Source organism: Tachypleus tridentatus, chromosome 9 (assembly GCF_004210375.1).
Source record: "Tachypleus tridentatus isolate NWPU-2018 chromosome 9, ASM421037v1, whole genome shotgun sequence".
NCBI lineage: Eukaryota > Metazoa > Arthropoda > Merostomata > Xiphosura > Limulidae > Tachypleus > Tachypleus tridentatus.
Genome location: NC_134833.1, coordinates 38044842 through 38061763, shown reverse-complemented (window position 1 = coordinate 38061763; position 16922 = coordinate 38044842).

Genomic DNA, 16922 nt, shown 5'->3' with positions numbered 1-16922 from the left:
AACCCTAAGACTACCATAGTCATTCATACAGTAAGCATTACTGTCAAACGATATAGGGAATGTCTTACAACTAGTTGGCTCGCTCCGTGAGCAGAAGTGTACTTCAAAAAGTAAACAGAAGCTTATTTCTAGTTTAACGCTGATAGATCACCAGAAATTGCTTTGCGTATTGGCAGGATTTGTCGCAATTAAAAAAGATTCTAATATACATCACTGTCTATTCTAAACATATAATCGTTTCCAAACGCAACAGAAGAAAAGCGGAACGAAACTTGTCTTAATGGATCAAGCAATGCCAGTTGGGCTTGTAATGGAATGAATTATTAAACTAATACAATGTAATAAGCAAGTCATATCTGCAGACGTAGCTTACATTCAGCATAACGTGGGGAAGCTTAATAGCATTACTAATGTTGGAGAGAACGTAAGTCAGGAAGGTGAAATTTACATCAGAAATGTGAATAAATAAATAAACGTGTTTCACTCAATTTCTTTTGGGTTTTTCTCGACACAAATTAATTAAGTGGTGTATTTAAGCTTCTAAAAACTAAAAATACCAATAGTTATTACATATCACCTAAAAACTTTTAGCGAAGTACAGTGGAGCCCCTCACTAACGACCCCCTTACTAACGACTTCCCTGTCATACGACCGGAAAATTTTTGACGGTACCCTGTTTGCATTAAATTGACCCCTCGTGGACGACTTCCCCTCAAACGCGACTAACGACCTACCTAATTGAACAATTTTGGTTATTTTACCTCTCACTAACGACTAAGTGACATTATTATGTGGCATATTCTGTGAAGTTACATAGCGGTCTGCCTTCTCATTTATGGCATATTACAAATGAGTTTAATTATTCTGTAGTTAAACAGTATTACGTAATCTACTTCAACAATAAATCTATTTCCAGTGCGTCGAATCGAAAAGATTAATTTTCATTGGTAAATTAATCTTATTCTCAATGCGCTCAGTGCGCTTATTCTATAGTACATAATGAACACTAAATCGGATTATTTAACAGACAGGATTAGTGTGCATAATATGAAGATTCCTCATAACACTGACTCATTTTTCATCAGAATGTCGAAGAGAAAGTTGCTTAACTTAGAAGAGAGTGTTTCCGTCATTAAACGACACGACAAAGGGGAAACTGCAATAAAAATCAACACGGATCTTGGAGTTGGTAAAACCCAAATTCAGACAATCATTAAAGAGAAAGAAAAAATTTTGAAAAAGTGGGAAACAGGCGAAAATCCAGAAATAAACCAGAACAAGAGAAGATGCCTATACGACGAGTTGGATGAGAAGGTGTGTCAGTGGTTTGTGAATACAAGATCCAGGAATCTACCGGGAAACTAATTCAAGAAAAAGCATTAATATTGGCTTGGCAATGAAGGCTTCTCTGCTAGCAATGGATGGTTAGATAGATTCGTAAAAAGGAATAATATCAAAGCAGCTATTCTCTGTGGCGAAAGTGCTGAAGTTTCTCAATAAGCAGTTGAAGATTGGACAAATCGTCTCCCATCCATCTGTGAAGGCTATTCCCCTAATGACATATTTAACGCTGATGAGACTGGGATACAATACAGATCACTTCCAACGAAATCAATGGTCAAGAAGGGAGAAACGACATCCGGTGTAAAGTTTCGAAAGAAAGAGTTACAGTAATGCTTTGCTGTAGCATGTCGGGAGAGAATGTTCGGCCAATAACAATGTTGTTATTGGTCATAGTGCTAAGCCGCGTTGCTTTCGTAATTCTGATATGAATTCATTGGGTGTAGATTATTATCACAACCGAAAAGCCTACTTCCTCCTAATGCAACTTCTAAGCTACAGCCTTGTGACGCCGGAGTTATACAGACCGTCAAACTGCTGTATCGCAAAACATTCTTGAGACAACTTTTGTTTCACATGGATAACGACCAGACGGCTACAGGTCCCGAGTTGTGCAAAAAAATCACTCTTCTGAACGCAATTGTATGATTACGCGTCGCTTGGCTTCGAGTTAAGACTTCCACAATTCAAAAGTGTTTCTTGAAATGCGGCTTTAACTTCTGTTTGGGCGAAGTGTCAAACGAAAGTGAAGACAATGTTTCAGAAAACCAATCTGACCCCGACTTCAGGCCTGTCTTGAATGGTGTAACTGTCAACTTCGCAACGAAACTTTGCAGTTTCTGACAATATTATCGCGTGTCCTGAAGAAATCGAGACTGATGATGGTGAAGAATGTGACGACACAACTGAGAGTCTTTCGAAATTGACTTTGCAATGTCATATGCAGAAAAACTTTTACAATTTGGTCTCAAACACGGCAAAATGGACATTGTAGATTGCATGGTAGCAGTGAGCAAAGACATTGAAACTGTACAATTTTCGAAGAAAAAACAAACAAAAATTAGTGATTTCTTTAAGAAAATGTAGTTTCTTATCGTATTTTAAGTCTGTATTTGATCATTTTTGTGCGTGTGTAGCATTTCTTCTACAGTGATTTCTTTATAAAAATGTATTTTATCATCGCATTTTAAGTCTGCATGAGCATTAGTGATTTAAGAAAATGTCTTTTATGATCGTATTTTAAGTCTGCATGAACATTAGTGATTTCTTTAGTTTACGATCGTATATCCAGTCAGTATTTGAACACTTTGCCTGTTATAAAAACGTACATAATTTAAATCTTTGTAACGAATTGGGTATCCACCCCTCACTAACGACTCCCCCTAGTTAACGACCTTTTTGTCGAGGCATTTTTGAAGTCGTCAGTGAGGGGCTCCACTGTATTTAAGAATAGCATTTTATACATTTTTTATTATGTTGTCCTTGTTTTATAACGTCGGCTGTATTGTGGTTTCGGTAAAACATCCTTTTTAAGTGGTAAAACATATCTATTTACGCAAAGAAAAAATACAATTTCTTTTCGTAGCTGAACCACGACATAAATCATAGTAAGTCATAAACGCTTTAGACAAAAATTAAAAGCGAATTTTTTGCTTTTAATTTCGCGCAAACCTACACAAGAAATACTGCGCTACAGGAAAAACAACTAGTCATTACAACGCACCACCAACTCTTGGACTACTCTTTCCCAACGAATTGACCGTATCGTTATAATGCCCCCACGGCTGAAAGAGCGAGCATGTTTGGTTTGACAGGCATTTGAACCCACAACCCTCAGATCATGAATCGAGCATCATAACCATCTAGCTATTCAGGGCTTGAGGTTATGATTAAACAAACCACAGTTGTTGAACAGTATGAGAAAGTAGACAAAGTATGGTGAAGAATGCTTGCTTTGTTTTGGATAATGGTTTGTGTTTGCTTTTGAATTTCACGCAAAGCAACACGAGGGCTATCTGCGCTAGCCGTCCCTAAGTTAGTAGTGTAAGACTAGAGGGAAAGCAGCTAGTCATCACCACCCACCGCCAACTCTTGAGCTACTATTTTACCAACGAACAGTGGGATTGACCATCACATATAACGCCCCCACGACTGAAATGGCTGGCATGTTTGGTGTGACGGGATTCGAACCCGCGACCCTCGGATTCCGAGTACAGCGCCCTAACCGCCTGGCCGTGTTCATTATACCCTGAATTTATAATTACTATTATCTGTTGGTTATCTTCCATTTTCACTTGTTTGAGCTTGTACTAACCATATCTGTGAACGGGATATTCAATCTGTTAATTAATTTTTTAGCACTTCGAGTGAAACTAAACTCCGAAAATGAACAGCAGTAATAATAAAACGATGCATCAAGTGGACAACAATTCAGTGGGCTGTGTACGTTATATTAAAAAAATACATTATAACAACTCGCGCCACAGCGATGGTAAACAAACTTCAACGATTTGTAACAGTTGAGAGTCCAGGAATACAACAGTGGGAAAAGTACATCGCGTATCCTAGGCAACAGAACGCAATAAAATCAAGAAAAATTACCGTTTAGAAAACTGGCACAAGTTGCTTTCAATCACATTCCAAATTCAATCGTCGCATAACTTTAACAGCTGGAGAATGAAACAGATAGTCATGCTACTCTATTTGAAGATATACTGGTTAAGTATTCGGACCCAGCACCTACGTATTTCTGTGCAACAGGATTATTGAAACGGACACGAAGAAACCCTCATTCAAGCACACCAAAGATGGAGTATGGAAGACTCACACGTAGAACGAATAAAATCTGCATATGACAGCTCACACGGAAACTACGCTGCAGGTCTATTGTCAAGATTCACGGTCGTAAGATATTGCATGACCAGATGTGACGACATGGACTGTAAGGACGTCGATAGGTTCCAAACTAGTTTTACTATAACGTGTTTTATACTTGCAAAAAAAAAGAAAGAGGAAAACGACGAAGCTTAGCTGTAAATAAATTGTGTACATATCACACAAATGCCACTAAATGCGTATCTTAAAAGTATAATCTTTATGTGGAGAATTTACTGTTGTAGTTATTTCAGTACAAAGTGCGCTAAGTATTGGTGCTTTTTGGGTTTGTTTTTTTTACTTTTCTTCTTCCAAAGCTTTCAGAATATTTGAATTTATAAGCCAGGTCATTACTATACACCCAACACAGCTTTACAATATTAGTTCCTTAACATAAAGTTTGTTCCTTGATAGCAATGACAATCAAAGAAATGAATATTTCATTATGGAAGTTGAACTGAATTTTCACCTTACGTTTTATGATATTTTTGTGTTCACGGCAGTATTAAAAACTTCAGTAATTAAACAGTACGAACACGAATTAAATAATTAGTAGCATTTTGAAGTATGTTATTTCGAAACATTTAGAATAGTTAAAAACAGATTAAGGCATAAAACACCCTAAAGTACTGATGATTTCAATATAACGAAAGAGCTCTTAACAAGAAAAGGAATTCGAAGCTGTAATCATGCATATTTGCATACGTCTATTAATAGCAACATTTTCTACGAGATCTTCGGAGAACTGTTCTACTCTCATTTATCGGGTTAGACACGAAAGAGATATTTATAGTTAACTCAAAATAACGTGAAAATTCTCCCAAGTGGTACAACGTAAGTCTGTAGGTTTATAACGACAAAACTGGATTTTGATACCTGTGGTAGGAAGTCCACAGATAACCTTTTATTAGCTATGTGCTTAACAAGAAAAAAAGCTTATAAACATTAATAAAGAGAACGTCGTCATGGTATGTGTTTATTAGTGTCATTGAATGTGATGTCTCTACCAAGATTATAGCAGAAAGATTAAGACTATTAAAAGGTTTTACTTAACGAGTTTACAACCTAGTTTCTTACAGATAAAATAATTACGAAGAACAAATTATGTATGTATAGAATTGCATTCTGAATTGATTTGACTAGTTATATTGTCATGTTTTCAATTTAACTCCAAAAAATACAGGGTTAATTTTGTTAGTTTTCTCAGATGTTCGTGCAGAGATACACAAGGATTATCTGAACTAGTCATCCTTCAGTCCGAATCAATACACTAGAGCAACCTTTTGCCAATATTTTCCAACTAGGAACCGGTTAATTTTTGTAATTTTTTATGAAGTACGGCTTCCTCAAATACCTAAGTAGATAACCCGCAAATGTATCAAGCCGGAAGCATTAATTCTATCAATACTTCATCATTTGTAAAATATACAGGTGTTTTATTGTACTACTGTGTAAAAAACAAATAAAAGAAAGTATACTTCACCGTTATTTAATATTTACATTAACTGTATATTTCTCAATGCTATTTTAAGAAATAACTTACCTGATGAGAAGGATGGTACTGTTTATTTTATCAGACAGCAATTTCAAATCAGGAGGAAAAGAAGTCTGGATCGACATCTAACCTGTTTCTGTACTTGTTTTTTTTTATGAAATCCAATGTTAAGAAGCCTTATTCGCATTTAAGGCATAAGAAATCTCATGGCTTTTTCTGATAAATTTGGCTAATCAGCACGACAGCTCAGGGCAAAAGTTAATTAACGAGACTTAACTAAAATGGTCTTTCAGTGCACAGGACAGTTCAATAATAGAATCAATTTCTAATTCACCCAGTTGTAATCCTTCCTAATTTTCCGTATCAACAGTAAAAGGGTTCCTGACCCCATTTTATTGCTGTCAGTTGGAGAAAAATATTCCTGCATGCATGATGTTAGCCCCAGAAAATGCTATTTGATTGATGGGGAAATTTCAGCTAGAATATTACCTTCTTCATCTTGGTTTTGCAATTTTGTTAAAGAAAAGAAAAACTTATAATTTCTCTTCTGAAGTCGATATACCCACAAGTTAATTTTTTATAGCTGCTTCTATCTTTTCCTGCACTTTAAAAATATTTATGTTTGCACCTTGTAAATTTAGACTTAACTCATTTAAGAAGCCAAAAATGTCACATAAATAGGTCTCTTTAATTAGCCAATGCAAATTATGAAAAGTGTCTCTAACTTTAAATCTTGCACTCTTTGCTGATGAGGGATGTTGCTTCAAAAATAAGATAATTCACTCTTCATTTCAATTGGTCTTTTAAAGACTTTTCCTTTGGATAACCATCGAACTTCACAATGTAACAGGACATGCTCGTGTTCACTTCCTATTTTTTTGCACAAAACAGTAAAGATTCTGAAATTCAACGATCTAGATTTTATATAGTTTATGAATTTAACACATTCTTGCATAGCTGAATTCAAAAATAAGTTCATTTTCTTCACAGCTAATGCCTCTCTGTGAATGCTACGATGCACCCATTCACAATCTGGTGCCTCTGCTCGGATCCTCCGGTAAACTCCTGTATGGGAACCTGGCATTGAGCGATCACCATAGGTCTCAATCCAACACATTTTTTTTCATTAACTACCACTCTGAATAAATTAAATTAAAAGGTTTCATCAGCCATTGTTCTTGTTAGAAGTGGTTTACAAAACAATAAATCTTCATGAACTGTGTCCTCATAATCATATCTAACAAAGTACATTAAAATGGCATTATCTACTATGTCTGTGCTTTTATCCACTTGTAATGAAAAAAAAAGACTACACTTAATTCGACGTATAAGAGTTTCTTCAATATCATTAGGTAGGGACAGTAAACTCCACTGATTTTCTTATTTTTTATAAACACGAGATGTAATCATTTTTATTGTAGAAAGTATTAACGTTTCACCAATAGTATGATGATAACCTGTCTCAGATATTAGTTTTGAAATTTCATATCAAGCCATAACCAAGTTTTCGTTGGAAGATCACATGGAAAAAGTGTATGAAATTATTTGTTTCAAAAATTATTTCATTTTACTTATTTATGAAAAAATATATTGGCTTACACGAATATTCTTGATGTCTGGGAATCAAGCGACGTTTCAGTTTTAACAGTTTCGTGCTCTCATTTGACAATGTTGAATAACAAAGAACACGTAGTAGCAAGTCATAACCGCTACCGCCACTTATAAAACCATACTTCAAACATTCATCACAATATTGTCAAGTCCAATAGGTCTTTTTTTTTTTTGTCTTTCCTACCAAGCTGCATACCACTTAAACGTTTATAATTAGGTGTGTTAATTTGACTAACTTCAGTTTCACTGGAACTAGGCTGCATTTGCACATCACTTGAGATTTTCTTGTCTGATGCATGCTTCATCAGCCATCTATCCATACTGGAGAGAGGGTTCTTAAAAATGAACAACTTAAACATTTTTAGTTAGTACAACTAAGTCACAAACAACTCTCTCTCTTCTCAAAACAAACTGACGCTTCTAGCACCGGCCACCAGCAACTGGTCTGTTTGTCTCCTACCACCTGGCGCAACCAGACGTTAGACTCAGGTCTCGCATTCCTATCAATTTCCATTAACAAAGTAAGCCAATTTAACACATTTGGAATAAAATTCCTAAAACTTTGGTGTCGAGGAACCAGTTAACTTGAATGAACAAATGGTTATTTTATGTGAGACAAAATTCTTTTTTTTATCTTACTTGCATACAAGATAAGATTGGCTTAGAGTTAGCAGGAAACGTGTCTAACTAACATGTGGTTTAAATTTATGGCATTCCACAAGAATCTCAAGATTATTCACACCATAAAACTTAATCTTAGGCCCTCTAAATTGCACTAAGTGAGAACACTTTAATTCTTGAAAGACTGAAGGTATAAAGACAACCATCAACTTGTGAATTCTATACTTTCATTGCTGCTTCAAGTACAAACTCCTGTTATATTAGCCTAGTTGAAATACTGAGAAATCCAAGTTCGATGAAATGGAAATTTAAATTATAATGTATTTGAAAATGTTAATGTTATTAGAATATTTTATATTAACTGGTTTAACTGCATTTTTATTTAGTATACAACAAGGGCTTGGAGATAGTTTAAAAATGGCGATTGGTACTGAAAGGGTTAATTAGTTTTTTTAGTTTTTTGCAGACCGTCATTTTTTCTTCACGAACCACACTTTGGGAAACGCTACCATAGAGGGGTTCGTTCGTTGGTTTGTAATTAAGCACAAAGCTACACAACAGGCTATCTGTGCTCTGTCCACCATGGATACCGAAACCTGTTTTCTAGCGTTGTAAGTCCGCAGGCATTCTGCTGTGTCACTAAATAGTGAGGGTGGAGAGCATTAGAGGAAAGGCAACTAATAAATAAGCTACCCAGCTAGTCATCACCACCCACCGCCAACTTTGGGCTACTCTTTACCAATAGATTGATAATAGAATTTGACCATCATATAAAAGTCGCACCTGCCGGGCCGGCACGGCCCAAAAATAGAATAATAAATTTGCTATATAAAACCGGCCCAAAATAGACTCTTGGGTACATACTTGAACATGTTACGCCATAGCTAGCTGACCCCATCAGATTGTAAATACATTTTTCTAAATTAGTTCTAAATGCCCCTGCAAAAAAAAAAAAAAAAAGTGATTTTTCTCAAATATTCTTTCAGTTCTTTCCTTACATTGAGTGTAACTGCGAAAAAAAAAATCAAAATTACTATATGGGTTCCTTAACTTTTCTGCACAAGCCCCACCACCACCAAGTCAATACAGATACCGAGTACAGTATTATGTGCATATATTAGTGGCTCCCATGAAGTTTTTTTTCATATTTTGTTATTCTATTTGAGAATACAAATGTATTGTCTATTTTTAAATAATCGTATATATGTAATCTTACGGAAATCTTAATATCAGTACTTTTGTTTTATAGCTACCAATTAACATTGACAAAGACCTTATTTAAAAAAATATCACAAGTGTGACATACAACGGAATCTTTACAACACTGAATTATTTATATAACTAACTATAAGGTCCACGCGGTGCTCATCCACATCAAATATGAAAGGTTTTTGCCATTAAAACCAGTCAGACAGCAGTAACGCTAAAGTAGTAAAAGTTAATGAAGTTCATAACAGTTTTTGCATTGTGACGAATTGCATTGTGGTCATATTTTTGTTTTTATTTAGCATTACTGAGCATGAAAGATCAAAACTCCAGTTTAACTGAAAACTCTCACACACAGTGAATTTTAGGAACATAAATCATAATAAGCAGTCGTCGAATGCACAACAATATAATGTACACAAATTTTCTGTTATAAAATAATTTTAAAAAATCATTTGAAAGTTACAAAATGTTACGAACGCCAGAACTGTTACATAAAACATTTTCTTTACATTTTTCTACAACTGGAATGTATTTGTGATCAATCAAACGCATAGAAAGCTAGCAAATACATTTTACGACACAGTGACTGCTTTCAACTTAATGGGGCCACACTTATTTTTCCATAACATAGTCCATTAAATAGAAATAAACATCGTCTCTGGAGGTGCAAGTCACGCTATGAAAACAACCGGAAATGCATCTACTACTATATGAGCTTTGTTAAGTACCCTATATGGTGAAACACCAGCAATGCTTTGTTATTAATTCATAGTAGTATTCGACGAAGTTTTCTGTCTTTTAACGTGACAAACTAACCTGAGACGGAGACGAAAACTATTTGTTGGTTAATAAAGATTCTAACGTGTCATTACTGCCAAGTGTTACGTATTATAATTTGAAATAGCGTAAAACTAAATTAAATTGTAATTTAGATTTAAAATTAATCAAATATCGATATGTATCAAATTTACATTTGCTAACAAGATAATACACAGTTTTCTTTCTTAATACAAATTAATTTTAATATACAAATAAAAATACAATTTGTAATAATGGTTATTACAAATAATGAGTTATACACAAACGTTTTACAATCAATATTGAGTCTTCTATCTGGCTTGGAACTGAATATTTTATAGACAGTTCACGATAAGCGAATGAATTTCGAGTTGATATCGATACAATTCACTCAACGACTAGCTTGCTGTCGGTGATCGCAAGCGAAGTTTTCACAGCCGCAGTTATACGATGTCTTCGTAGAAATTCCACCGTTTGATGTTAAACGGTTCATAATATTCAAATTCTATAAACGTTCCTGATCGAGAATCTTTAGTTTCTAAATTAATAAACGTTAATCACAGTTATAGCTTCCAAGGTTTACAGTATACTAACTGTAGCAAACCAAGAATATAAACTGTCTCTTGGCGCGTTGGTTCATAAATGTTAGGCGAAGTTCTCGAAATTTTAGGTAGCCCAAAATACGCTAGTGCTTTCGTAAAACATACATTGTTGATTCTTACATTCGAAAATATTCTACAAATATAGGGAATATGAGGAAATTTCGTAATAAATATTTAACGCATTTCTAAACATATATTTAACTAAAACAAACATCGATATTGAAATATATACACAATAACAAATCAGTCACATCAATGTTAATTTTTATCTAAGCCCCTAATAATAAACTACACACAAGTCTTCTGGTGAATATTGTTTTATTTCATATATCAAAATTTCTTTTTTTTAATTGCTGATTGTTTTGTGTTTGTTTCTTTGTCCGATATGTGATACTTCATAATTTATAGCAACGAAAGTATACTAAAATACGCAATTAAATGTCATACAGTCACGTGTAAACGCTGATACAAGCGACAAGTTGTCAGGTTGTCGGTTAGCTTTTTGCACGCAAAGTACTACTTCAGGAATTTTGACTTACAAGATATAGCAATTTTTTCTTTCTTTTCCCTGTAATTTAAAAGCGAATAAAGAGCTATTATTTACGCAGCATCGATTCTGCGCTTGGAGAGGGTAAAGATAGGATATACCTCTGAAAGGCTCTTGAATTCTACGTGTATACAATCTATATTTCGCTTCATTTTTTGTCGAGTTCTTACTATTCACTTCGAGTTTCACGCCAGTAGATACAAAGACAGAAGACCTTTTACCTTTTGAATTAGCCCGAGACAGCAAGTTCAACTTCGCTCAACAACGAGGCGACATGCCGGCCGGGGAGTCGGAGACCAGGGAAAACGATATAGCGTCTGAAACTGAGGGAGCAAACCCGTCTATATCAGGGGCAAAAAGTAAGTCTAGTGACGGTGGCCAAATAGAAAATGAAAATTAAAATCATTAATGTTTATAGCAGAAAAAGAATTAAAAGCAAAGTTAACGCCTATTAAAGAAAATACTGTTAGGACTAGAACAAAAGAAAACTAGTTAAGGATATTATACTTTCAGCATCTGAAGATAATGTAGCTAAGATTACGAATATGGACAATAATATGCCAACAACTAGCAGTTCAAGCAACCCAAACCCCACCCTGGATATTCCACAACAAACAAATTCAGACAAAGACGAAGTTCTTTCTGAAGACGAAGGCTTCACACTTGTGCAGACTCGTAGTCAGAAAAAACAAATTAAACAAAGAACAACCACCACAGACACATATACACAACTCGTACCAAAATTACCTAAGTACGCAATTATAATCCAAGGAGTTCCTGGCAGTTTCAACCAACCACAATTAGCTAAAGAAATATACAGGTGCAAACCTACCACAAAGATAACTAACATTGAGCGTCTGCGTAGAGGCGGTGTTCTGGTTCAAGGACAGGAACCCGCTGACTTAAACAGTCTACTGAAAGCTTGGCCTTCAGACGCGTTCAAAACAGGAAATATTACAATACACCTACCAGGAACTAAACCAACACCTAAATCTTTTGTGATACGAGGTGTACATAATTCAATAGACATAGAAGACATTAAGGAAGCGGTAAGTACATAAAACATATTTCAGTAGACCGTATAATTTCAAACATTACTAAAAAACCCACAAACCTAATCAAAGTAGTCACAGACAACAGCCAGGATATTACACAACTCATTAATAATGGTATCACTATGTGGTATCAAAAGTACACAGTAGAACAAAAAAAACACCAGCAGTGGTTGTCACACAGTGCTACCAATGCCAAAGGTTTGGACATGTAGCAGCAGCATGCCAAGCAAATGCGCGTTGTGTGGGCTGTGGGGAGAATCACCACATTACACAGTGTACTAAACAGAACCCCAAACCCAAATGCTGCAATTGTGGGGAAGAACACACGGCAAATTATAAAGGATGTCAGAAATATAAATCCATTAAAACACACCTGTACGAAATTAAAAATCCCGACACGAACAAGCCGCCACCACCACGAACAATTAAGGAACCCACACCTATATATATTGCAGTCACGTGTAAACGCTGATACAAGCGACAAGTTGTCAGGTTGTCCGTTAGCTTTTTGCACGTAAAGTATTACTTCAGGAATTTTGACTTACAAGATATAGCAATTTTTTTCTTTCTTTTCCCTGTAATTTAAAAGCGAATAAAGAGCTATTATTTACGCAGCATCGATTCTGCGCTTGGAGAGGGTAAAGATAGGATATACCTCTGAAAGGCTTTTGAATTCTACGTGTATACAACCTATATTTCGCTTCATTTTTTGTCGAGTTCTTACTATTCACTTCGAGTTTCACGCCAGTAGATACAAAGACAGAAGACCTTTTTACCTTTTGAATTAGCCCGAGACAGCAAGTTCAACTTCGCTAAACAACGAGGCGACATGCCGGCCGGGAGTCGGAGACCAGGGAAAACGATATAACGTCTGAAACTGAGGGAGCAAACCCGTCTATATCAGGGGCAAAAAGTAAGTCTAGTGACGGTGGCCAAATAGAAAATTAAAATTAAAATCATTAATGTTTATAGCAGAAAAAGAATTAAAAGCAAAGTTAACGCCTATTAAAGAAAATACTGTTAGGACTAGAACAAAAGAAAACTAGTTAAGGATATTATACTTTCAGCATCTGAAGATAATGTAGCTAAGACTACGGTTATAGACTATAATATGCCAACAACTAGCAGTTCAAGCAACCCAAACCCCGCCCTGGATATTCCACAACAAACAAATTCAGACAAAGACGAAGTTCTTTCTGACGACGAAGGCTTCACACTTGTGCAGACTCATAGTCAGAAAAAACAAATTAAACAAAGAACCACCACCACAGACACACATACACAACTCGTACCAAAATTACCTAAGTACGCAATTATAATCCAAGGAGTTCCTGGTAGTTTCAACCAACCACAATTAGCTAAAGAAATATACAGGTGCAAACCTACCACAAAGATAACTAACATTGAGCGTCTGCGTAGAGGCGGTGTTCTGGTTCAAGGACAGGAACCCGCTGACTTAAACAGTCTACTGAAAGCTTGGCCTTCAGACGCGTTCAAAACAGGAAATATTACAATACACCTACCAGGAACTAAACCAACACCTAAATCTTTTGTGATACGAGGTGTACATAATTCAATAGACATAGAAGACATTAATAAAGCGTTAAGTACATAAAACATATTTCAGTAGACCGTATAATTTCAAACATTACTAAAAAACCCACAAACCTAATCAAAGTAGTCACAGACAACAGCCAGGATATTACACAACTCATTAATAATGGTATCACTATGTGGTATCAAAAGTACACAGTAGAACAAACAAAAACACCAGCAGTGGTTGTCACACAGTGCTACCAATGCCAAAGGTTTGGACATGTAGCAGCTGCATGCCAAGCAAATGCGCGTTGTGTGGGCTGTGAGGAGAATCACCACATTACACAGTGTACTAAACAGAACCCCAAACCCAAATGCTGCAATTGTGGGGAAGAACACACGGCAAATTATAAAGGATGTCAGAAATATAAATCCATTAAAACACACTTGTACGAAATTAAAAATCCCAACATGAACAAGCCGCCACCACCACGAACAATTAAGGAACCCACACCTACCACTCCAGCACCACAAAGCACAACAACACAAACAAACACTTACGCTGCAGTGGTTAAAACTTCATCATCCCGACAGGAAAAACCATCACCATGTGAAGACGAAATACCCAAACCACCTCAAAACACACAACCAACAACGATTGAAACCACACTGACATATGCCATAACTTCCACTTTCTCGGAAATAATGGCAGAATATACAAACCCTACAAACACCAACAGTCTCACAGACATAATAGTTAAAATCATATTGAAAAAACATACACAAATTCTTGCCGCAAATTTTAACCTCCATCATAAACTCTACTAAACACGGATAACTTCACAGTTCTACACATCAATATCCAGGGTGCTCTTGCTTCCAAGAAACATGAGATTGAAGATACAACAAACTCCATACAACCTGATGTAATTATAATTAGTGAAACTCTCCTCTATAACTACCATCGATTCAAATTAAACGGCTACTCCATTATTAGACATGACAGGAAGGATAATAGAGATCCAAACAGAGGTATTTTATTATTGTATAAGACTGAACTTATAGTTCAGGAACTTAGTATCCCTTCCAGTAATGAATCTATAATTATTAATGTAAAAAAACGCAAAATCATACAGACGTTACAGTGGCGGGCATCTACTGCTCGCCTAGTGCAGTGTTAGATGTAAATCTATTGAATATATTGTATAATAGCAATTCTAATCTTATTATTATCGGCGACCTAAACAGTAAACATATAGCATTCAACTGTCGTAGTACAAACGCAAATGGCAATTTACTTTTTCAATTTCTGAATTAATCAAACATGACTTTATTAAACGATGCAACACCGACACATATCTCGCATGGAGACCTGAGCTAGCCACCGAGCAAGTCAGACGTGCCAATATGCTATTCAAAACGAAACGTTCATCCTCGCCAGTCAGGCCGTTAGTGCCGCCTGTAATCGTCGACGGCTTACCGCCGAACCTCACGCCGTACCAAGTCGCCACGTTGATCGCCCGAGCCAAGCCTGGGGCAACCATCGAACCGTCCAGGACCCGTATTTTACGCCGGGGAGGAATCCTCATCCAACCAGCCACTATTGCAGACCAAACCTATCTGTGCCAGCCATGGAACACTGAATTTAAAGTAAGTTGTTCCCCAACGAAAAGTCCAGTCAATCTTTTCTGTATTCCTCAGGGGCGTCGACCCATCAATTCAACCTGAAGAAATTAGACAAACCATAGAACCCCAAATACAAGCCAAGGTATACGCAGTTCACCGAATTTATTCTAAGAACAGTAATCATCCCACACACTTCATGAAGATAGTGACAACATCGAAGTACAGTGCCGACTGTATTTTACGAGATGGCTGCTATTATCATATATTTCATTTTAGAGCCGAACGCCCACATCGACGACCACTCAAGAATGGTTCAAACCAAGCACCCAGATATCGTAAACAACCAACGGAAATCTTCCAACAGGAAAATACCAAAATACCGCCGATTCCAGACCGTATTAGAAGAAACACGAAGACGGATTCAGACAACCCGACTCAGAAGAAGACAACACCCATTGTTGGCAACACGCCAAGTTGCAGTAGTTCAAGAAAGAAAAGGACAGTTCCTGCCAGACTTCAATCCCAGTTCCACAGAACTCAACAACCAGCCAGACTCAAACCATTACGAAGATAACCATCGACGCGACAGCACAAACAGAAAAACAATCTACCTCCACGCAGAAAACTCAAACCAAAATCTCGAGAAGAAACAAAGCATCACAGACCAGCGAAGAACAACTCACCGAAGAACAGCCAGTAGTTCCACCACCAAGGCCACGTTTCTCAGTTGCACCAATGGCTTCAAGTGTGGAAACAAGTTCATGATGAAGTTGCCACCCGATCTACAAGACTGCAGCTAACAGTTTTCACGTACACCATCAACGTAGTTCATCAGTTTTTTTTTTTGTTTTTTTTATTAATTTTGTGTTGTTGTTTTTTTTTTTTTTTTTTTTCCCAGCTACTTCCGGGCACGGTCTGGGTAGACTATTCGGCGCCCAGGCCGTGAAAGTGGGTTTTCTGGGTACTCCCGTTTCCCCACAGCAAAATCTCTGGCATCGGACCTGTAGGTCCCAGCCTCATTCTGAAAGGGCCGTTTACCCAGTCAAGGGTATCTAATCAATTACAGTAAATTTTAAAACCAATTCGCCAGCCGCCAGGGTTCTCCATCCTCGAGCCAAAGTCTGGCTCACTTCACTTTCGCTGCTTTCGTCCAGTTCTCCCGTCCTTTCTCTCACTCACAAATATTTTGAAATGTTAAAATAAAGTAAAACTCCATGGATATTTTAAAACATTTCTCACGTAGGGGACGAAGAGGAACTATAAAGTTCCTGAGCACCCCAGTTGGAGAGAGAACTCTTCTGATTTCTCTCTCTCTAAACTGAACCCCTGCCACGTTAGTTTAGTTTAGTTACACATATCTCGTACGCACACGGCACCAGTGAAATACTGGACCTATGCTTGTGTTCGTCAAATATGAGTCGCAAATTCGTAAATTTTCATGTTGGTCACGATTTGGATAGTGACCACCTCCCAAGTTTGGTGTATCTTCAATCTCACCCCCCACTTAAATAAAATCATAGTTAAAGACCAACTGAACTACAAAAAAGCTAATTGGAAAGTTTTTTAAACTATATTAAATGAAACCTTACCTCCCCAAGTACTACATA